The sequence below is a fragment of the Peromyscus eremicus genome, chromosome 2 (genome assembly GCF_949786415.1).
Source record: "Peromyscus eremicus chromosome 2, PerEre_H2_v1, whole genome shotgun sequence".
Lineage (NCBI taxonomy): Eukaryota > Metazoa > Chordata > Mammalia > Rodentia > Cricetidae > Peromyscus > Peromyscus eremicus.
The window spans coordinates 132,395,969-132,419,994 of NC_081417.1; the positions used below are offsets into that span (position 1 = coordinate 132,395,969).

At 46.2% G+C, this 24,026-nt stretch overlaps 2 long non-coding RNA genes across 3 annotated transcripts in view; one reads left to right on the forward strand and one right to left on the reverse strand.

The window, feature by feature from the left end:
• LOC131903982 (uncharacterized) overlaps positions 1-23,463 on the forward strand; it is a 143,042-nt gene extending 119,579 nt beyond the window's left edge. Inside the window, exons 1-3 of one of the 2 annotated variants that reach the window (XR_009377644.1) lie at positions 18,696-18,807; positions 22,025-22,254; positions 22,670-23,463. This is a non-coding gene — a long non-coding RNA (uncharacterized LOC131903982). Of the gene's footprint in view, positions 1-18,695; positions 18,808-22,024; positions 22,255-22,669 lie in introns of those variants that run through there. The other variant, XR_009377645.1, reaches the window with a different exon arrangement.
• On the reverse strand, positions 17,943-18,641 carry LOC131903984 (uncharacterized). Its single transcript, XR_009377646.1, has 2 exons — positions 18,531-18,641; positions 17,943-18,068 (listed from the first exon to the last, which is right to left on the reverse strand). It is a non-coding gene; the product is annotated as an uncharacterized LOC131903984 (long non-coding RNA).
• Positions 23,464-24,026: the final 563 nt, after the last annotated feature.

The window sequence follows — 24,026 nt, forward strand, 5'->3', positions numbered from 1 at the left end:
GAGCTGCTCTAAGTTCTGGACTCCTGAGTGGGCCTGTCAAGTTCTGACTTTTCTGGAAAAGTCTGTGAGTGACAAATTGACCAGGACTGCCTCTGCAGGTAGACTGAGGGAGGATGCCCAAAGGTAGCCATTTTCATGAAGGTGTCAGGGTGAGTGCTGTCCTGAGAGAAGCCTGCATGGGGAGTGTCTGCCACACTCAGCAAGGCAGCTCCACTGTGCTTACACATGCAGTTCAGTGCCTTCCCTACTCAGCTCTCGTGTTTCTAAAATCTTGTAAGTGCTTTCAGTGACTCAATCGATGCTTTCCATTACCCAGGATGCATCTGGCTTTCTCTTACAAAGCTAAGCCGCATGACTCAGCCTTTTTCCAAGAGGCATGAACATGTGAGTTGGCACAAGGTTGGCACAGGTTTGCAGATGTCCACAAGAGTGTTATTCATGATGGTCCAAATGCAGAAACATCTGGATCCCAACCCACCAGCGGACACCAAGTGATTTGCAGGGTGTGCAAATGAAGAAATAGTTCTCAGTGGTAAAGAGGAGAAAAACCAAGATCACACACAGGGACAAGCACAAGCTGTCAGAGAGCCATGTTGAAATTAGCTCTCCAGGAGGAGACATACTGTGCGTTCCCATTTAAATGAAATTTGGGGAGGGGCAGAACTATTATGGATGCAGGGAACCAGAGTGGGTTGGTTGCTTAAGGGTGACCTATGGGAGTTAAAAGTGGAGAGCAACCAAATGAGGGGAAGAAAATTTCCTGGGGTTATAGAAATATGACTATAGAAATACAGTCATATCCATATGGAATCGATATTTATATTCCTTAATTAGGGTAATAGATGAATGAGTATAGACTTTTATCAAAATACCCAGCTATTTGTTTGATGTGTTTTACTGTGTGTATGAATAAATTATACCTCCATAGCATTGGTTCTTATGGAAACTCTACATGTTTTTATTTTGAAAACTATTCTCAGTGCTGAGGGACTGTTCATTGGCACTCTTGGTCTAACACCCATTTGGGAAAGGTCTTGAATTTCTTGAATTTGAGATTTTTGTGCTTTTTGAAGTTGTACCCTCTTGCCATTTCCCATTAACCCTTTAGAAACTCATTGAAATGTTTCATGGAGTCATTGCTTGACTTAATTGTCAAATAATGAAAATATTCCAGAACGTCAATTTGTGTGCATGGTGACATTGTCTTGTTCTCCAGTTGTCTTCACAAATGGGCTGATGCCAGCCCCTGCAGAGACCTGTTCACTGTCTGATCCTTAACAGGAGAGCGCTGCCACCACCTTCCCATGGTCCACATGACATTTCCAGAGCTCAGAGAAAATTGTAATTAGTTTGGTTTCCTTGTGAAGCTCCTCACTGTTGCTTTCTGCTCTCCTGGGCACTATTTGCACGCATGTGGAACACACAGATACAGCACAGCACCAAGTGAGGACTTTGCAATGAGTGGGTTTTCTCCACCCTAAATAGTGCTCCTTATAAACTGCCCCCTGGGCATTTCCCAAGCTTTGAATGGTACACATGTCATTCTATTGCTAGGCACCAATGGTGAAGTAGACAAGCAGACCCTGTACTCTAGACCTGGGAAAGTTACTGAGACTTTTTGGCCTGGCTTTTCATTTCAGATATATAAGAACTAATGAAATTACCCCCACCCAGGCAAAGCCATGAGTCTGAGAAGGTAAGGCAGGGAACTCATCTGCCTGCCTACCTTAGGGTACCTTCATTGTTGTAATGAAAATCTGGAAGATTTGGGCTCTGATGAAGCAGAGCAACTCCTTGGTTTTCAGTAATCCTGTTCTACTTATTCCAGGAAGTAAAACAATATGTAGTGTTTCATAGGTGCCTAGTGTGTCTGAGTTTATGTAGACTTGGATACCAGCAAACAGAGAGGCTAAGTAGCTTGCCCATAGTCACATGTGGAAACACAATTTATGTGCAGGTGCATGTGTGTATATGTGTGTCCATGTGTGTGCATATGTGTGTGTGCATGTGGGTATACACTGTGTATACGTGTATGTATGTGCATGTGTATATGTGAATGTGTACCTGTGTACCTGTGTGTACATGCACATGTGTGTAGACACTAACCCAGACTGTCTGGCTCTATCCATCCTTCCCCTAACCATACTCACATCTTCTTTGTCAATCATCTGGTTATGCCCGTCTTCTAGTCTGTACTGAGGCTGTCTCCCCAAGGAGAATAACTTCCTGCCTATTACCTTACATCTCATTACTTGCCTTTATTAATAAATAAATAACTTTCTTTTATTAAGTTCAAAAGTCCTATTGATTCTGACATCAATTATAGCTGTGTGAGGTAGATAGTGGGATGCAATGGGATTTTAGACTCTGAAGAGATTTTTGAATGCTTTGAGTCATCCATTTATACATTTATTTAATAAATATTTAAGGAATGTTTACTCTGTTAGAGGCACTGTGTCAGCTTCTGGAGATAAAATGACTGATGAATCAGGTCCAATCTCTGTCCTCATGGGCATGTCAGGAACCTCGGTGGAAGGCATCACCTCAGGAAGGGATGTGGGGGGACTGCTCAGTGGGGACCAGCACAAGAAGTTCCTTCTCCCTGTGAGCCAGGGTCTATAAAATGGAGTTGCCAGAGTGCCAAAGAAACCTGCTATCTGTTTTTATATAACCCCTCAAGCTAAGAATGCGGCTTACATTTTCAAAGGGTTGAAAAACCAATCGAAGAAGAATATATAGTAGAGACCTCATGCATCCCTGTCAAGCTTGTAGCATTTGCTTCTTGGTCCCTCACAGGAAAAGCTGGCTTACCCCTACTGTAGAGTACATGAAGGCTTGGGAGAAAGAATCTAGGCAGGACAAGATCGTCCTCTTCTCATATCAGTCCCTGGAAGACTTGTGTGAACACCAGCCACAGAAGCTGGCCCTGGTGCAGGAGGCTCTCTCCTTGGAATCCCTGCAATGTCCCCTCTGTGGGAGGGAAGGTGTATAGTAGTCACATGAAGATTGATTGGAAAGATTAGCACTGGCTCTTCATTACCATGGTGGTAAGATGCTGCATGGTTGAGAGAACAATGTGGTTTGTAAACTCTAAAGAAGTTGGCTTTGCCTATTGTTCCCGCAGCACTCAGCAGTTGCTCTTTTTGCTATGAGTATCCTGACATTTAGTGCCTTTGAGATGCAGCCAAAGACTAGAGTGGGATGAGCATGGTGAGCTGGGATGCTGGATATTGTTCCAGCTTTCTCGGTGATATGCAGATGACCTTGAGCTTGCTAGACACTCCTGTGCTCCGGTACTGCTGACTGTGCCAGGGTGATGTGTTGCTGGTAGTGACTAGTTCCTACCATTTTGGGGTGCCTGGTGAGCCTAAAATATTCCTTGGAGAGGTTGTCCAGCACACCAGGGGTCAGCTAAAGTCAACAGAAACCATACCAAGAGTGGGTTGACTTGGAGAAGGAAGCAGAGGGGATAAGAGAAAGGAAGTAGGATGGAGGGGCTGAGAGCCTGTACTGCTTTTGCAAAGGGCCTGAGTTCAGTTCCCAGCACTCATGCTGCACAGCTCACAACCATCTGTAACTCCAACTCCAGTGAGATCTGATTCCTCTGGCCTCCAAGGGCACCTGCATGCATGTGCACATACCCACACACAGGTACTGACATGAACTAAATAACACACACACACACACACACACACACACACACACACACACACACACACGGAATAACACACATGGGGTGAGGGAGCCCTCTTTCTGAATCTACTTGACTTTTGATCCCAGAGAAGCTTGCTGGTTGTGGGTCTTAACACCATAGTTCCTGCTGAGCTCAGCCATATCCATGGTGAAGCTTTAGCAAGCATGCTGCTATAGACCAATCGGCTTTCTTCTCTGGCTCAAGACAAAGTCTTTGGCTCTTATAGTCAGTGGTTTCCACCATGGAACCCCATCTTGGGCTGCCTCTGAGGGGTACTGGCTGGGCAGAGGGCCTGGAACCTGGATCCATCCTGAAGGCAGGGCCATTCCAACTCACTCAGTCCAAGGCAGCTGCACCCCACACTTTGAGAATGACCAGTGTAAATGATACTCAAGGTTTCTGGACAGTTGGGCTGGGGTCTACCTGGGCTGGAGGTTGAACTGCCTAATTCCTGTATCTCTCTATTTTGACTGTGGACCATGGGACCCAGTTGCCAGCTATGGTCCTAGGAGTGAGGAGAGAAAGCACAGAGGACCAAACCTGGATGCCCTTGTAACCATCAAAACCTTGTTAGCTTACTTGTCAACCCCATGCATTCATTTTGCAGTTCTGGGGACTAGACCTAGGATCTCGAGTGTGTTAGGCACATGCTCTACCACTGAGCTATGCTCTGTGTCCTACTTGTCAACTCTTTCGGGGCTGTCTGTGAGCTCAAAGTCTGTATTATTTCCTATACTGACTGACTTGGTCAAATCCTGAGTCATGTATAATGAACATATGGCAGTGACTTGGAGTAGTCCAGGAAGAGCTGCTGCTCTCAGCCCTCCTTGGCATGGTTGCCACTTTTCATTTTTACTCCCTGAAAAACTTTTGAAACATGCTGCTGCTCCAGCCTAGTTACAAACTGGATTCATTTGGAGTTCCCTCTCATTTCTTACCTTGCCTCCAAATCATTCTCACCTTTGCAGCACAATCCATATGCTCCCCACAAGTCACTTCTAGGAGAGATGCAGCTCTGAGCAGCCCTTCTTTAAAGACACTCAGAGTTTATGATAATGCTACAGCCAGACTTCTCTGTGTCTCTCTCCCATATCTTCTAGGCTGGCAGCTCTTCAGAGCATCTCAAGAGAAGACTGGATGAGGGCATGGGTGCCCTTCTGTATGTCTCAGGGCTTGGAGGTCCAACCTAAGCTACCCATACAAAGCTAGTAAAGATGCTAACTGCATCTGAGGGAGGACTGGCAGGTGACTAGAGGTCACTCATGGTGTCCATTGGTAGTTCAGGTCTCTCTGGCCCTGTAATTACAACCCACTGCTGTCCCAATTTTTGTTTAGTTCCAGATGCTGTTGTGATTCTGAGTAAAAAACAGCACCAAAGAGGTGAGTGAGGGTGCAGAGAGTAGACTAAAAAATATTTTACCCAAATATCTACATTGAAAAGCTATTCATTAACTCTTAAGGAGCCAAGTCCAGTGATTGGATAATTTGTGCTTTTTATGATGTCTCTCTTCTTTGGCCATTCCAGCCTCAAATCCTGGCAAGAAGCACAGGGTTCAAGTTAACCTCCGCCAAACTTCTCTGGGGTCTCAGGGTTAGTAGGTCTGTGCAGGCAAGAGGCTTATTACAACATGGTTGAGTGGGCTGGGCCAAATGTCAGAGGCAGCTGGTGCTGAAGCATGAACTCTTGGATGAGAATCCATTGCTGAGTCTTCATCTCCTTTACTGCTACAGCAGTTTGACATCTGGGCCCCATGCTCCTTAGTCTTGTCCAGAATCTGTCAAAGGGCCTGCTATTTGTGCCTGTCACCAGGTAACCGCTATTGAGACACAGTGAATATCGCTCTACTGTGGGCATCCAAAGTTCTCCTCATGTATCTAGTCCCTGTAAGAAGACAATGGAGTTAGTGGGTTGTCCACCTGTGCATGATGGTGCTGGCCTTTGCATATGACGTCATAAGAGACATCTGTATGAGGCAATCAGAGCACCTCTCTGAAGCTTCAGGCTGCATCATGCTCCCTTTCTCTGGGGACATTTAAAGCATGATGAAAAGTCCTGCTGGTGTTTTGGATCTTTGTTTTCTTCTTGTAAGACATGTGATGGAGGGGCTGGAGAGATGGCTCAGGGGTTAAGAGCACTGGCTGCTCTTCCAGAGGACCTGGGTTCAATTCTCAGCATCCACATGGCAGTTCACAACTGTCTGTAACTCTAGTTCTAGGGGATTTGACACCCTCACACACACATGCATGCAGGCAGAATACCAGTGTACATAAAATAAAAATAAACAAATCATTAAAATTTTTTTAAAAAAGAAAGTGATATGGAGAATTGAGTGTCCAAGTTTCTGCAATCCTCCAGCTATCCAGGCTATGGCACGTACCTAAATGTAAACTCTCTCCTTTCTTAAGAACCTACTCCTAGAGCCATGGGGAAATTGGAACAAAGGAGAAAGAACTGTTTTCTGCAATCCTCAGACTGGGAGGTAGGGCTCTCAAGTGAAGAGCTTGGGGAGCCCGAAGGCTGGGCAGTTCTCAGAGCAGGGGAAAATGTAAAGCCAGAGCTGTGGAAGGCATCCAATGGCATCTTGACCTAACCCCAGTCTGGGTCTGGAATGGATGATTTGGGGCAGTTTTCAGAAGTTCATAAACTGGAAGTTCATTTTAGCTATTATCAAAGACTACAGTTTTTGGAATCTGATTGTTTCTGTCCATTTCCTCATGAACTCAGACTTAAAATTATAAACTTGAAGGCCAGTGAATTGGGCTAAGAAGCCAGTTTCTTCACCTCAGTTCTATATATAAGGGACTCCAGACTACAAATTATATGTCATGTTCATGATCACATATCCAAATTAATTGGGAAGGCCAGAAATATTGAGTAAATTTACATATCATGAAATGAAAAGAACTTGAAGTACACATTTAGGCCAATTCTGACAAACTTGTGCACCCAGCCAGCTCACACCTCCATTGGTGAGCAAGAAGTGCAGTCATTCCCTTGAGTACACATGCAAAATTATGGGGGAGCACAGATCCCAGTGAGGGTGCAGCTTCCATCAGAGAAGAACTTCATTTCCCAGCTTATCCTGATTCCCCAAAGCAGGAAGTCAATGATACCTCCCCTCCTTGCCTGTTCTTTTGTGCTGCATTCCCAACGCCTGTATTAGTCTTTCAAAAGGGGTTTTGATTTCTGTCTGGTTTAGGCAGGGTTGTCTAGGAAACCAGAAATATCAACAGACACCAAGCTGCATAGATTGAGTGATCCACAGTAACTCCTGCTATGTTATTACTACTGTCCTTTGCTTTTGCCTTTTCACTCTCTGGCCCCGTGCCCCTGCAGTCACCCTCCCACCTTGCCCAGCTTCCTTTGCTCCCCAACAGAAACAGACATGACCCTCCAGTTTCCTTGCTGTGGAGCAGTGTCTAATGACAGTTGCGGCTGAGTGACAGGTGCACAGCCGGTTCTGTCTGGGAATCCGTGTGGCAGGCAGAGGAGGGGCACCTGTGAGCTGCTCTTCTGCCTGACTCATCTCGTTTTCCAGGAACTGGAGGGGGTTGCCTTTTACATGCTCATATCCACTCCACCCTAAGCACTGCCTTTTCTTTCTCCTCCTCCTCATTTCCATTCATGTTTCCTTCCCTCCTCTGCCATCCAGTGTAGCTGAAGCTGTAAGTGCTGAACTTGGGGCTACTGGCTCTGAAAGGGAGCCTGCTTCTCTTCACTTGGTGCCTGCAGAGGGAGAAATCAAATCTCCATGGAGCAGCATAATGAGGGGCTGTCTATCACAGCGACAGACCACCTTTTTCTGATCCCTTGGCTAGCTTCTAAAACTCAAGCCTCCTTGACTTGCCCTTTGGGGCCCTTTCCACAGCAAGCTACCAGTCTTTCTGGGAATCTGTGATTCCCCTGACTTGTTCATTCTGTGGTTCTCTCTGGGACTCCCCAGCATTCCTAAAGAAATCAGGGTGGGGATGCTGACAGTCAGGAAGAGATGGGAGGAGAAGGATCGCACTGGTAAGTCAGCAGTGGCTGTGAGAGCCGGAGGAGGACCTAGCAGAGGACAGAGGGGAAGGAAAGAGCAAGGCCTTGAACATACACATGGAAGGTTGTGCTTATGTGTGAAAGTAAGCAAGTTTGACATATAGCACTTCAGTAGAAGAAAGTACCAGAATTCTGTGCTTCTGGGTATTCCTCTCCTAGTCTCTGAACCTATAGTCTGGTAAGCTATTAGGGAGAAGGGAGAACAAGGAAGGCAGGAGGGAGACTAATTGGTTGTGGAGACAGACAGCTGTTTCACTGATGTTGGCTAAAACTTTGCTAGAGTTAGTTTCTAAACACTTGGGAAGCACCATCCATTTCCTCTGTCTTCCAGTAAGCGCCTGCCTTTTGGATCCTCCTCCTCTCTCTTTGCCTGCATATGTCTGTACACCATATATGTGCTTAGTGTTCCTGGGGATCAGAAGAAGGCAGTGGATCCTCTGAACTGGTGTTATAGACTGTTGTGAGTCTCCATGTGGGACAGCAAATGATCCTAACCACTGAGCCATCTCTCCAGCCCCACTTCTGCCCTTTGAAAGTTAGCAAACTCCTCCAACTGCTTGCTCTGAATTCTTCCTTCCAGGGCACCAACCTGTGTCTTTATGACCCCATGGCTACATCCACCTTTGAGCTACAAAGTTTCAAAGTTCAGAAATTCCCCATCCCAGTCATCCTTAATCCTAGGGAATTCATCTCCAAGCCCTATGGATACTGGCTTTGTGGTGGCTTCCAGATCTGGTTCTCTGGAGTAGGTCTGATGTCTTTGTCCAAGCTTTGTGATTGCCAACATGGGCTCTCTAAAAGGTGCTAGTGTTCTTACCTCTGTCTCACCTGCGTCTCCACAGAAAACTGAAGTCTTTAGGAGCTCCCTTTAATTATGTTAATCCGCTGTTCACAAGTTTCCAACTGCTCCCTTCTGCTTATTAGATAGAGCCCAAAGTCTCTGTGTGGGATTCAGACCTCTCTGAAATCTGTCTTTCTTCTTCCCCAGCCAATGCTCTGGGCTCCTGCCTCACTCTCAAGCTCTCCTCTCCAGCCAGCAATGTAGCAGTCTGTGAGGGACTCTGAGCCCTCCTCCTGCTCTCTCAGGGCTCCCCAGGTAGTTGCTCCCTTTCTAGCCATCTGCATAAATTTCCTCACCACTTGAGGTTAAAGTTAATCCATTTATATCGCCTTCTGAACAAACCAGCTGCTTCCCAGCCTCTGGTAGCACGCACAGATGGGCTTTCTTTTGACTCCTCATTTTCTGTATTGCCAACCTCGTAAAGTGTCATCTCCTTGGTTACATCATATACCCTTGGAGTAGGGCAACCTGGCCTTGCAAACCCATTTCTTAGCTCCATGTAGTATGTATAGGTTTTCCCAGCCCTTTGGGAGGAACTGAGGTAGACTGTTCAGGCAAGTAGCAAAGTGACTCTGTAGACCCTCAGACTGAGAATGGTATAAGTTTCTTCGGTGTCACTAGTGTGCCTGCAGCTGAGGGTCTCATGCAGAACAGCAAGATCTGCGTGCCATGTAGTCCCCACCCCACGGAGCCTGTCCTCTAAGGGCTGGTAGGAAGGCCTCTCTCCTCCCTCTTCCTTTGTGGTCTTCCTTACGTTGCCAAACGCCCACCTCTACCTCCATTGGATCCCACTTTCTGCTGAAGATGTTCCTTGTGCTTTGTTTTGGTTGCCAGTTTCCCTGCTCTGTCAGTTCTGGGTGCTAAAGGTGTGCCACAGGGGAGGTAGCCAGGTCACCTGCAAGTGACTTCTTCCCATGAAGGATAGTTTGAGGTGTGAACATTCTCTTTCCAACAGCTTTTACTCCTCTGGCAGCCTAGCCCAGTCAGAAATTCCAATGGGAACAGCCAAAATGTGGGGAATGTTAGGGAAAATATCCTGTGTGTGAAAATCTGGAAGGTTGCCTGTGCACACTACTGACAGAAGGAGTTACACACTTGAATATGTTTCTAGCCAAAGATCAATTTCCTTATTCACAAGATGAGGGTGAGCAAGTCTGGGCTCAGGAGTTAGATTGCTGCAAACTAGAGTATCCATTTTCCAGGTCCTAGTAAGGCTCAGGAGAAAATCTCTATGTACACAGAGTAGGTAAGGCTAAGGGGGGTTGGGTGCTGAATCCTGTACCAAAGCCAAGTGCAAAGCAGCGAAGAAAACAAGACAGATACCCCTGAGGGGAGCAGTCACTGACCATACCAGTTTTTGAGTTGCATCGACTTGGAAACAGGATTTGGTCTGTGGCCCTTTAAGGTCTTCTGAGTTGGCAAATGGAAGATTAAAGGAATTTCCCTTACCACATGTCATGTTCTGGCTTCAGGAGGGATGCCAAGTCAGCTTCATTTTCCTTCTTTGTGTGTGTGTGTGTGTGTGTGTGTGTGTGTGTGTGTGTGTGTGTGTGTATGCAGATATGCAGAGGCCAGAAGACAATCTTGGATGTCACTCCTTAGTTGCTATCCACTCCCACCCTTTGACACTCTCTCTGCCCTAGAACTCAGCAAGTAGGCTAGGCTGACAGACCAGTGAGTTTCAGGAGTCTGGCCGTCTCTGCCTTTAGTGATTCTCTCCCCAGCCTCAATGTTTCTTTCTTACTTAGCTTGGGCATCTTTTTGTAGAAGCTGTGAGATGTTTAGGATCAAATCCACCCTGGGAAAAACATGAGGGCTGCTGAGGTGGGAAGATCACCTCATCAGCTATGAATCTATTCATGGACTCCTTTTATATGAAGTTGGCTTGCTTGGGTCTAAGCCAGAGTTCTGTGGTCTCAGTGTAAGAAAGGACCTCAGAGCCTTTTGAGCTCAACTTTCTACAAAGTGAAGGGATGGCAGCTCCCTGGTACATGAGTGTATGGTCTTGCTGACCCAGCCAAGTGGTAGGGATTTCATTTGGAGTCCACTGATGATGTTGTGTGTTTAAGGTGTGCCATAGGAGAGGTAAGCCAGGTCACCTGCAAGTGTCTTCTCCCTATGAAGCATAACTTGAGAGATTCCTTTTAAGACACAAATTCATAAAATATGTAATTCATAAGAGAAATAAGACAGATGAAGACCTTTTCCAAGACCCTGGCAATTAAAGAAAAGTAAAATCAAAGCAAAGAGATGCCATGCTTTCCCTAACAAATTGGCCAAGACCCTTAAGAGGTTAGAGCTCAACCATAGACAGAGGTTGGGGAAGTGGGCTTACAGCCATTTGCACATGACTGTTTGGCTATGTGTGTTAAAAGCCTTAAAAATATCCTGTCCCTTTTGGGTTGGCAAAGTCAGATGTAGTGTTTTATTTTAAGAAAATAATTGTATTTTAAAGGGCTGGGCTCAGTGACAGAATGCTTGCCTGACATGCCCAAGGCCTATGTTCAATTCTTAGTACTAGGGGGAAAAATCAAAGAAATAATGATGTTTGTGTGGAAAGGATTTAGGCAGACGGGTTTTCCTTGTACAAGTGCTTATATAAATACAGCGGAAGCAGCCAAGTCCCTGACAGTAGGGGCTGGTTAAGGCAGTGGCACTGGACATAAACTTTTCTCAGGCATTTTATATCATTTACTCCATTCTTCTCATCGCTGCTGTAGGGTAGGCCTGTCAGTTTGAAATGAATGAGACAACAGAGCCCTGAGAGGAATATCCCCAAGGGTGGCACTTGCTGATGGTACAGGAGGACCTGACCTAGGCTGTGTCTCTCCCAGAACTGAAGCCTCTGTTTTACAGCCTTCTATGACAGATACCTGAAGTGGAAAATATGCAGCATGATCCCATGCTGTGTAAAGTGCTGGAGACTCACAGATTATATATGACACTGCTGTCACAGTTTGAAAAAAAATGCTCAAAAATCCCATAAATTAAACCAAAAATTTTACATCTATTTATTTAGTGTGTGAGTATATATGTGTATGTCTCTATGCGTGTACATGTGCATACATGTGCCTCGTGTGCGTGAGTGCACACGTGACAGCAAATACGGAAGTCCGAGGGCCACTTGCTTGGATAGTTTCTCTCCTTCTACCACGTGGGTTCTGGCGATTGAATTTAGGTCGTCAGACTTGGCATGAAGCCTTACTCGCTGAGCCCATTTGATGGACCGACCCCATGTTTAATATTTATTCAGACTCTCAGTTTTGGTAGTCATTATCCATTTTTAATCCACCAGTTCACCATGCTTTCCTTGCACCCTTTCTATCAACCAGCACAGCATTGGCTACTCTGGGCCAGTATTGTGGAAATCTGGCTAAGTCTGCCTTACATGAGCTTCTGCATGCTGGGGAAGGCCAGTGACAGGGAACCATTTGTGGATATTGACTATAGACTGGGTATTTTCTGAGCTCCAGAGGTATTTCATATGTTTATTTTCTATAACTTTTAATAATACTGGGCAGAAGGTGGTCTTAATCCCCAAAGTCACCCATCCAGTAGAAGTGGGACTAAGCCGTAACTGAGGTAGGAACCTCCAACCTGAGCTCCAGTCTCCCCAGGTTCTCAACTCTTCTTCTAACAACTTGTAGTTCAGTCACACCGACTTTCTCTGCAGCCTCCTCTTCCACAAGTGCTTCTGTCCTATAAGATCTTTGTGTCACAGCCTTCTCTCCGGCAGACCACAGAGACCTGCATTGATCCAATGTATCTTCTTCTTGCCACCTTCCTTTGTTTTATTTATGGCTGTTATCACCATCTGACAATATTTCATACCATCCTGTTCACCCAGTGTCCCCAGTACCCAGCATAGTCCCCAACACAGGGAAGATGCCACTGGAGATGGGAAGGATGAAGGGTGGATGATGGACACATAGCCTAGTAGTCTCCCAAGTGGAATGAGTTTGTTGGAGGCCATGAAAGGTGAGGTGATCCATCATGGGGAAGGAAGAAGACATGACAGGTAGGTACACAGACACCCGGGTAGATGTTTACACAGCATCCTCTGGTGCTGCTTCTGTGGATCCTAAGTGTTGCTCATCTTCTGTCACTGACAAAATAGCTAAGAAAATCAACTTGTATGGAGGGAAGGCTTGTATTAAGTCAGGGTTTCAGAGATTTCAGTCAGTAGTCTGTTGGCTTCATTGCTTTTGGGTCTGAAACAAAGTACATGTCATGATGGGGAGCTGCTTCCTCATAGCTGCCAGGAAGCAAAGAAGGGATGAGGAAGAGACTAACCCTGCAATGCCTTTTGAGGGCATGCCCTGATGGTCTTACCTGGTAAAGGTCCCACAACCTCCCAATAGTGCCATAGGCGGGGACCAGGCCTTTAGGGCCACTCCAGATCAAATTTATAGCAATAGATTATAAATAAAATTCATAAATAAATATATGCATATGCAGAAATATTCAGGTGTTTACTGCTGAGGTTCATGGCCAAAACCTTGGCCTAGGAGGAGAGGCAGATTCCAATATGGCCTAGTAGGTGCTGTTCTCAGGCAGTCAGTGTGTGATGGAAGCACACAGAAGGTTCCTTACCGCCTTAGAGGGTCTTGTGGTCTTCTAGGTAGAGGGGCAGGCAGGAGGAGCAGTGGGAAGATGGGCTTGAACTTCATTCTTTGCCTCTTTATATGTGACTTTGCGCAAATCTCTTTTCTTAGGCCCCTCATTGACAGAGCAGACATAAGAACAACCACACTGGTATCTTGTCAAAATGCAATACAATAATGCTTGGAACTCAGTGAGTCTTTCTGAGTATCACATCCTTCCCAGGTCCCTGAGTGAGGAACTGCAAGCCAATTAGAACATAGTCAAGAATGGGCTTTGTGTGTACTGAATTAAGCTGAGTCACACGTAAGTGTATCTTTTTTTTATGATATTAATTTAAAAAAAATTGTATTTATGTGTATGTGCCTGCTTGCCTATATGTGCACATGTGTGTGTAGTACCTGGGGAGGCCAGAAGAGAACATTGGATCCCTTGTAACTGGAGTCGCAGGCAGGTGTGAGCTACCTGATGTTGGTGATAGGAATTGGATTTGGATCCTCAGAGAGAGCAGCAAGTGATCTTAACATCTGATTCACTTCTTCAGCCCCTGAAGTATAGTCTTTAAATTGCCTAGATTTATTTCGTGTAAATCACAGCCTCCCTTCTTGGAGCTGTGTGGGCTCTTCATAGCACACCATCCACACTATCAGACCAACTCTTTCTCCATAGGCTTGACCTCAAGTGATGCAGCCTCTGGATTGCTTTAGTTAAGTGGCTCTTGTCTTCTGAGCATGGAGGGTTGCAGTGAATGGAAGCAGAGTAAACAGAGAAGCCAAGATCTTGGTTCAGGAACCACCTGTGACCAAAGAGTGAAGCCTCCTATTGTGGGGGAGGAATACTGGGTGATTGGTCTGGAGGCCAGCATCTGGAGGCCAGCATCTGGGTTAGGAAGGGAGGACTGAGCTGAGTAGAACTCAGCAGATTCCTTGGCATGCACTGCAGGAGGATTCCCTGAAGGGCTGCACAGAAAAAATGTGCTGTGTGCTTGGCAGGCCAGAAACCACAGAGAACCTAGCCAGGCTCTTGGAGGATTTGGGAGCAGAAAAGCAGACTCCCCAGGTGGTTATTTATAGAGCCGGCAGCAGTAATGATCAGTTAGAAAAATAAATTATAACTCAGTTGAACCTGAAATAACTTTGCTTTTGCAACCTTAGGCATTCCAAATGGGTGGCTCAGATGTCACTCCCTCCCAGCAATGTTCCTGTAGGCTGAGGAGCAGTCCCACACCAGGCTCACACATGCCCACCCGGAGCTTCAGAGGCAACTGAGAGGGAGTTTTTGGCAAGAGCCGTAGAGCATCCTGTCTGGATGATTTCTTTCTTTCCCCATGGGATCCACAAAAGGGTGCTGTGTTCCTTCTTTTCCATCAGCATATATAGAATCGGAGGCATGTATTAGTTACTTTTCTGTTACTGTAATAAAACACTGTCTTAGGGTTTATATTGCCATGAAGAGACACCATGATCATGGCAACTCTTATAAAGGAAAACACTTAATTGAGATAGTGGCCTACAGTTTCAGAGGTTTAGTCCATTATCATCATGGTGGGCAGCATGCAGGCAGACGTGGTGCTGGAGCTAGGAGTAGACTGAGATACTGGGCAGTATCCTGAGCATAGGAGACCTCATAGCCTGCTCCCACAGTGACACACTTCTTCCAACAAGGCTATACCAACTTCAACAAAGCCACACCTCCTAACAGTGCCACTCCTTATGACATTATGGGGGCCAATTTTATTCAAACTACCACATTCCACTCCCTGGCTCCCATAAACTTGTAACAATATCATAATGCAAAATGCGTTTAGTCCAACTTCATAAATCCCCATAGTCTATCATAGTCTCAACAATGTTTAAAAGTCCAAAGTCTCTTCTGAGATTCATGCAATCTTTTAACTATAATCACCTATAAAAATAAAAATAAAAAAGTAGACCACATACTTCCAACATATAATGACATAGGATATGTATTACCATTCCAAAATGGAGGGAAAGGGGCATAGCAAAGAAACACTGGACCAAAGCAAGACCAAAAACCAGCTGGACAAACTCCAAACTCTTTATCTCCATGTCTGATGTCAAAACACTCTTCATTTCTCCAACTCTGTTCAGCTTTGTTGACTGCAACACACTTCTTTCTCTTGGGCTGGTTCCACTCCCTGTTAGCAGCTTTCCTCAGCAGGTATCCCACAACTCTGGCATCTCTAACATCTTGGGTTTTCCAAGATAATCTAGGTTTCAACTTCACAGCTTCACACAATGGCCTCTCTAGTAGGCCACCATTCAGGGACACCCCTGACACATGCCTGGCCTCACTGGCTTTCTTTAAGTGTGGAGGCAAATTCCATAACTCATTTCCTCTATCCTTAACCCTAAAGCCAGAACTGCGTGGCTGAAGCTGCCATGTTCTGCTGGACCTGGGCTGGAACATGGCTCCCTTATTCAATTACATCTTCACTAGCTTTCTGTTTTCCATAGTTTCCTTCACTGCCTAAGCTTGGCGGTCCTAAAACTTGCTCTGTAGACCAGGCTGGCCTCGAACTCAGAGATCTGCCAGCCTCTGCCTTCCCAATGCTGAGATTAAAGGCGTGCACCACCACTTCCGGCTCTAAGCTTTTCTTTAGTTCTTTTTCATAAGTGGGAAATTTAGCTGGGTGGGATCTTGCCCCGAGGTCACTGCTCCCTTTATTCCATTTCTTAATCCATTTACTCTTTGAACACAGACCTTTGCTCCATTCCACTTCCTGGTACTCTTTTTCTCCTCAAAATTTACATTTTGTAATTTACTCTGCTCAATTTGCTCCTTTTTGTTATAAATCTTTATAAGCATGTACACTAGTAACCACATGACAGAGTCTATGTAGACTGTTCTGAGATTTCCTCTGCCAGCAGAATTAATCCAAAACTCTTCACTTTAGCCTCAGGAAGACTCTTTGGACAAAGGCAAAAGGCAGCCACTTTCTTCACCAAATATCACAAGAATGATCTCAGGCAACATACGAAAATTCTTCTCTGAAACCTCCTGAGTGAGTTTCTGGCAATTCAAATAACTCTTAGTACTGCTGTCTTCCATGTTTCTACTAGTATGGCCTATTAAGCAGTGCTTAAAGCATCCCACTGCTTTCAAAACCCAAAGTACCAAAGTCCAGATTCTTCCAAACAAAAACATGGTCTGGCCTATCACAGAAATACCCCAGTCCCTGGTACCAATTTCTGTCTTAGTTAAGGTTTTTATTGCTGTGAAGAGACACCATGACCATGGCAGTTCTTATAAAGGAAAATATTAATTGAGGTGGTGGTTTACAATTTTAGCGGTTCAGTCCAATATCCTCATGATAAGGAGCATGGCAGCCTGCAGGCAGACATGGTGCTGGAGCTGAGAGGCCTACATCTTGTAGGCAACAAGAAGTTGATTGAGGTATTGAGCAGTATACTGAGCATAGGAAACTTCAAAGCATGCCTCCACAGTGACACACTTCCTCCAACAAGGCCATACCCACTCCAAAAAAGCCACATTTCCTAATAGTGCCACTCTCTATGAGGTTATGAGGGCCATTTACACTCAAACTACCATAAACATCATGACCAAAAGCAATTTATAGAAGGAAAGGTTTATTTGGGCTCCATTCCAGAGGGATGTGTCTATCAAGGTGGGGAGGCATAGGAGCAAGCAGGCATGGAATCCAAGAGATCACATCTTTAACTGCAAGCCAGAAGCAGAGGGTGCAAAGTGGATATAGGGTGAGGCTATATACTCTCAAAGCCCACTCCCAGTGACATACTTCCTCTAGCAAGGTCACACCTTCTAAACCTCTCCAAATAGCACACCAACTAGGGACCAAGTATTCAAATACATGAGCCTCTGGGGGTACATTGCTCATTCAAACCCCCAGAAGACATAAGGTAGATCTTAAAGGGACTGCAGACCCATGGCATGTCAAGCACTAGCTTGTGATCAGTACTGTCTTGGCTTCAGATAGAACTTCTGGTGGAAATAGCCTCAGACAAGCTGGTGGCTGACTCATTTACAGCTCTCATCTTTCATCCTGCCTTCTGCCAACAAGCAAGACCATGCAATGTTCACATTGACAGCTTGGCAGAAGGGTCACCTTGAGCTTTCCCAGCCCACTGCTTGGGGTCTTGACACTTGGGCATCCATCCGGCTCCCCCTGTCCCATCCATCTGTTCTTCCTTTCACATTCATTCATTCATTTGCTTTCCAATCAGCAAGCATTTATTTATTCAGTGTCTATGATGCACTAGGTACTGGTGATACAAGAATCAAAGTTGCTGTCTAGAATTTATAAAGGACTAGCCTGTAGGCCCATTCTGGCTATAGATATACTATATTTGGCTCTCAATGCAGTGCCTTACTTAAATCTGTGTGTTTTGCTGGTGCATAAAGCTTGGCTGATCTCATATGAGAAAACAGCAACTGACTGCATAAACAACTGATGCTCTGGTCACGGAGGCCATGTCCCCATGTAGCATTCTCTAGACAGGCTACTAGCCCATTTAATCAGCCTAGCTCCTCTGATTCATTTCAGTGCCTGTGACTTCCTGGTCTTGGGTCAACACCAGGACAGCTATTACTCCTGTCTCACAAGTACACTGCTTCCCCCTGAATGTCACTTGCCTGGCCTTATACAAACTTGATGTGGAATCCAGATGTGGTTCCTAAGCCAGGTCTCATGGTCTGGTGGAGGAGGCAAGGCCAGCGATCAGTCAATATGTGAAAAGTGCTATGAGAATGACAACCATTGGGAATACAGGGGGCAGAATACTGGCTTTGATATGAGTCTGGTTTGACAATTTAGTGAGCATATGGCAAGAAGTTGCTGAGAGGGCCTCTCTGGACCAAACAGTGGACTTTCTCAGGAGCGCTGAGGAGCCCTGGAGACAGAACAAAGCAAAGATTGAAGTGAGGTCATCCCACTTGTGGGATTTCAGACCAGCTCTGCCCAACCTCAAACCTGTAGACAGGTCCTAGCCATATCTGCCAAGAGTTGCCCAAAGTAACAGTTTCCAGCTTTTCTTCCTTAATCCTTCCAGAACTCAGTATGTGTGTGGTTTCCTGGTCCTTCATCTTCCCTTCTAGCCCCTCTCTTGTTTCATCTCTGAGGACAGTGGTCCCCAGAGTGTGAGATGCTCTGGTCTTCTCCTTTGGTGCTTATATATATTCATCACCATCTACAGGCAGATGTCAGCTGACATCATCAGCCCAGGACCAGCTAAAATGCAGTTGAAGGCTCTAGGCAGCTTCTGGAGGATTTATCTTCGAGAAGTCTCAGGAGTTTCAAACTCCAGCTCAAGCTGCAACCAGCCCCTTCTACACCCCATCTGAGCTCAATCTACCTTCTTCCTTTTCTTCACTCACTGGCCCTCTCCTGAATGTTGAAATCCTTCCATTCTTTAGCCCTTGGTGTGTGATGCTTCCCTGAAACCTTCCTGACTCAGGCAGCCACCAACACGGATGACATCATAAGCAATGCTTCCGGAATCCAGATGCCCCATGCAGGGCAGAGCCCATGGAGAAGGTGTCCTTGCCCAGTCCTTCAGTCTGCTTCCCACATGCTCCACCATGGACATTTATTTTGTTGCAATGAACTCTGACACCCTGTTCATGATGGTGGTATGAGATTCTCTGTCCCCTGTCTGACTGTAGGTTGCTTAATGGTAGAGACTGCCTCCTGCATGGTATCTTCCTGAGATTATGGCATAGTTCCACATATGCTCTCAGCTGTCTGTGACTAGTAACCAGTGGCTACCTTGCATAGAACCCTTGAGAGGATAAAGTTACTCTTTGCATAAGACTTGTCATTAAAGTTACCACCAAGGGAAGACTGGGTGGAGTGGTTTGGGAGTGACTGGGTCAGAGGAGGGGACATTGTCTATAACATGAACTTGTCTTCTGGTCAAGAGCCCCATTGTCTGGGGTGTTACAGTGTGGTCAATGGGAAATTGGCAGTGCAGCTCCCACCACAGTTGGTAAGGGATACCCAGGGGAGAGGAAAGAACATAGATTGTGTTTTAGGGGAGTATAGATGTCACCCTAAGGACCTAAGGAAACCAGGGCCCAGTGCTAAGAGTGCACCTGGCTTCCTCTAAAGTTTCTATCTCTGGGCCTTGGTGATCTAGAAACCTTGGGTGGGAAGTGGAGGGCTCCTGGCTTGTTTCTATGGCTCAACAGTTCAGGTTCCACTGACTGTACCTGGCCCTCTGTGGCCTCCACAGTGGCCTTCTCCAGGGATTCCAGGTGTGTTTCTGCTTGTGAGCATTGCCACTAGCTCTAAATGCCCAGTGTTCAACCCTGGGCTGCTGCTTCTGGGCCAGAGTATCTACAAAGCTGGTGCTCGGGGCTCAGTAGGACCAAGAGAGCCATTTGCAGAACAGGACTGATGGAGATGTATGCCTGGGACATGTTACCTGTTCAGATCCCCAGAGACTTCAGGGTCTTATTGTTAATAACTCCGGTTGCAGGCTATACATTGCTGTTGTCAGAGCACTTGTGCACATGTTAGCTCTCTTCCTCACAGATACCATCAGCCTTGGCTATTCTCAGCTATTCCTTTATAGACGAAGAAACAGAACCTCAGAGAGACTTACACGGTTAATGTAGGGTCTGAGGCCAGTTTTAAAGCATCTCATGATTCTCTGCACTGTGATGCCTTCTAGGCTTGCTGTCTAGGTAGACCTGCCTCATCAGCATCTTTCTTTCCAAAGGGATTGATCTGGGAAGGGATTCAGTTCCAGGACCCTCTTTATGCCTTCTTTCTCCTGTCACTGAGAACACCAACCTAAGGGTACCTTTCCCTCTTTTACATCCTGCTGAAGCCTGAGTTCCCACTACCAAAGGGAGAGAAATAGGAGGGAAAGTCTCTGGTTTTGACTTTGGAAACTGTTGAGAAAGGATGGCCGCTTTCATTTTGTACATTCATGTGTTCACTTGGTGGACTTGGTAGAGAACCTGCTGTGTGCCAGACACTGTTGAGGTGCTGGGGTGATAGTGATGAACACAAAGACGGAGCCCTTGCACCTTCGAGCTCACTGATGAGCAGTGGGTGGAGAGGAGTAAGAGAAAGGCGTGAACAAGACGCTTCAGGTAGTGCTCAAGCTATGAAGAAAACAGAGAAGATGAGGGCAAGGAATATGGCTACACAGGGTGAGCAGAGAGCTGGTAGAAAGATGGTTAGGAGAGACATGAAGGAGGAAGCCTACAAGGCTCCAGCTTGTGGGCTACAGGGAGCCTGGCGTGAGAAAGCTGGGAGAAGCAGTTTTCCAGGAAGAGGGGCTAGCCAGGGCAAAGGGCCAAGTGGAGATGCAGAACGCAGTGCTGGGAAATGATATTTGTCATGGTGGTTAGGCTGTGCTGTCATCGCTATGATTCAACAAGCCTGTGCTTCGTAGGAGTTAGCTGAGGACTCTCCTCTGCCTGCCCGAGTTGTGTGATTTCTGAGAAGACCCTCCTGAAATCTGTCTCAGTGAACAACAGTTGATCTTGGAGCAGCCAGGCACTGCTACAGCCACCGCCTTACTCAGCAGTGAGAGTGGTGTGCAGTGAACACTTTGGCAGAACACCGGAAGGGAAAGCCCAAACTCACCCAGCACAGATGTTCTTGACCCTGTGACTCCAGCAGTGACACACAGCAGCTTCTTCTAGGACTTTGTGAGTTTGAGAACACTTCTGGGGCTTCTAGTCTGGATTCTGCTCTTGGCTTGTTATTGAATGGTTTCTTTGAACAAATACCCTCTCTGGATTTTGTTTGATGAATGAATGAATGAATGAATGAATATATGAAGTAGGTAGATTCAAGGAACATTAAGGCTTTCCTTTTTCTTTCTCTTATAATGAATGTGTAACATTGGCTAAAAGTTTTCTTTGTGTTGTAGTTTTTTCTGCCTCTACTTTGGGTGAGTTTTGAGTGCTGGTTGACAGAGAAAAAGAAAGTAGGTAGGTAGGTAGGTAGATAGGTAGATAGATAGGTAAGTAGGTAGGTAGATAGATAGATAGATAGATAGATAGATAGATAGATAGACAGATGAGTTAGTAGTGGTAGATTTCATGTTAAATAGGTGATACCATTGAACTCTCTTGGTACGGACCTCTGGACACAGCTATAGCACCTGTTAGAAATGTAAATTATTTTTAGTCCTATCAAGTCAGGGGTACTGGGATGTAGCCTAAGATTTGTGTTTTAATAAGGCTTCCAGGTGGTTCTGAAGTATGCAAATGTCTAGGTATACTCTAGCAGGGCGTGTTCTTCAAGCTGTGGGCTCCAGGGTGGATTCTTACATTGCAGTTACTATCATGGTTGTGGCTCATGGTTGTGGCAGTAAGATGTTTATCCAGCTTGGCTTTGCACATTCCTTGCTATAATGCAAAACAAAGTGCCTGACCCATCTGGAGTTGATTCAGGTGATCCTACTTAGTGCTATGCCCCACCCACTGGAATACGTCCCTGATGGAGTGGGCATTCCAAGTGGGTATCTCTTGGAGGGAAGCCTTAGCAAGAGGGTGGCCCATTCTAGGAGCTTCCCAGAAGTGCTTCTAGATTTGCTGCCATGGGAGACTGACAAAGCAGATCAGCTTTTGGACTCTGACTAATTTTGATGTGTTTTAAAGCATGAGCCTGTACCAGGAAGAGGATCTGCTAGCACCCGTGTTAACAAAGATCAATGTGCTAAAAGGGCTCAGCCTTCCACGGAAGGTAACCTGGTTGCACACCGGCTTTGCAGTTCTGGTCCATCTGGTGTCCCTCATCTAGCTGTCCATTCATGAACTAGAATGAGGTGATCGGTGGTCCAGATCACCTAGCACTGCCCCGTGTTTCCCTTCCTGTCCCTCTCAGTCTGGTGTCTCGGATTTGGCCCTGCGTTGCTCACTCCTGCTGCATCTTGTCCAGCCGAGGGACAAAACACCCTGCCACCTCCCTGAAGAACAGAAAAGAAGTTACAGAGGCAGATTCCAGCACAGCCAGAGACTGAGATGTTGAGCTCAGGGGGAGCAGTGATCACCAAGGCACACGCTGCCAGAAGCCCCAGGAAAGCTGGACAAGACACACTGGCCCAAGTGGTAGAAGTAAGTTAATTTCTCTGATATGCTTAGTGGAGGGCCATTAGGAGGAGGGGATGGGGAGGCAGGGCTGGGGGAGGGGCCCTTCTGGACCAGGAGGCAGAGACTAAGAGGCAGATGGGCAAAGCAGAAGGTGACATGGCCATGGCCAGGAATCTGTGTGAACCAGCCCAGGCTGGCCTTCCTGTCTATGCATGACTTCTGCCCTTTTCTGTATGCTGTCTCTGATAATCCAAGTCCTTCCTGGGTCTGTTGTGTGTCCTTCCTCCTGCCATCCCATCAAGCCTTCTGCCCTTGTTCACTGTGTGTACACCATCCTGTCTACCTCTCACTCATCCCCTTTCCCCATTTGTGCCCATCATGACATGATGGGAATAGGACAGTGAAGTTCCATTCTGATAAATGTTCTCCCTGTTTGCAGTGACATGTCATGGACATCAGCACCTGGGCTGCCCATCCAAGACCCATCAAATGGAGAATAGCACAGCAGAGTCTTTCCCACTTTGCAAAACCTGGCACAAGAACCAGAGAAGCCAGAGTAGCAGCATGTATCCCAAAACTGCCGGAAAAAAAGCCAGAGAGGATGGCATGTTGACTTATGATCAGTTGTGCTAATAGGTATTGTGAGAAGAGGTCTCCTCCTTGTCAGATCCCATCACATCTGGATGCCATTCTTCACCATAAGCCTGGAGTCCTGCCTCAGCTGCCAACATCCTGCTTAACCTTCCTTGGGAGGAAGTGCCTGTTTTCTCTTCCATATTCTGGATTCACTCATTATGCCCAGCACTGGGGCATTTCAGATAGAAGCATTCTGAGACATTCCTACTTCCCAGAAGCTGCCAAATGTATGTTACACCTTTGTCATGTGTAAGCCAGGGTCCACTTCTGGCAGATGCTGCCTGGCTTGGTCAGTGAGTCTCTCCCTCAGCGGTTCGGTACCGTTCTCCCTGCCTCACACATCCCGCATGTGACTCTGTCAGCTCCTGCCGTTTGGCTGGCCCGAAGAGGGAGAAGATGTGGTTGGAGGAAGAACCTTAGTCTGCTGGGAGGCTGGAGCCTGGCCCCACCTAGGCAGAAGGTCGCCAACCCTCCGCTCACGTTCTGCCTGTCTCCTACCCATAACTCTCAGCCTTACCTTTTGTCTGTCTTATCCAGGACAGCTGTACTTTACTTTTTTCAATTAAACAAAATTTGGTTACTTTTGATTATTGCAAATCCATGCATTTTGATTATTACAAAGACACCAGGAATATAGATAAACAAGGGAAAAAATACCCCCATTTGCTTAATTCAGTGATGAGCCAGCCATTGACTTGTATGTTTTTACAGCATCACATAGCATATAGAGTATGTCACATTTATGTATCCAAATATAACAGTGTCTCATGCCCTCCTCAGAGCCCTCTATCAACCTTCACATGGCTAACTCTGGCTTTCTTTGCCTCACCCAGAGCAGAGATAGCCTATGGATAACAGTAAAGGGAGGGAGAATGGGGGTATGCCACTGTCTTTGGGGGTGATATCTGGGGATGCTATATAATTCTTCACTGGGTACTGAGAAATAGTCTTTACTCATTCCCTACTTAAGGAGCATCCACTGTTCCAGGGTGCCAGGCTACAGGCCAAGAAGATAGAGATAGATTAATAATAGGTCCTCTACCTTCAGGAAGACCTAGAGAAGCAACAGGCACATTTTAGAACATTTGGGGCCTAGAGAAAAGAAGCATCACTTCATTTCACCAGCCTGGTAACATTTACCTGGCAGAGTAAACAAAGGG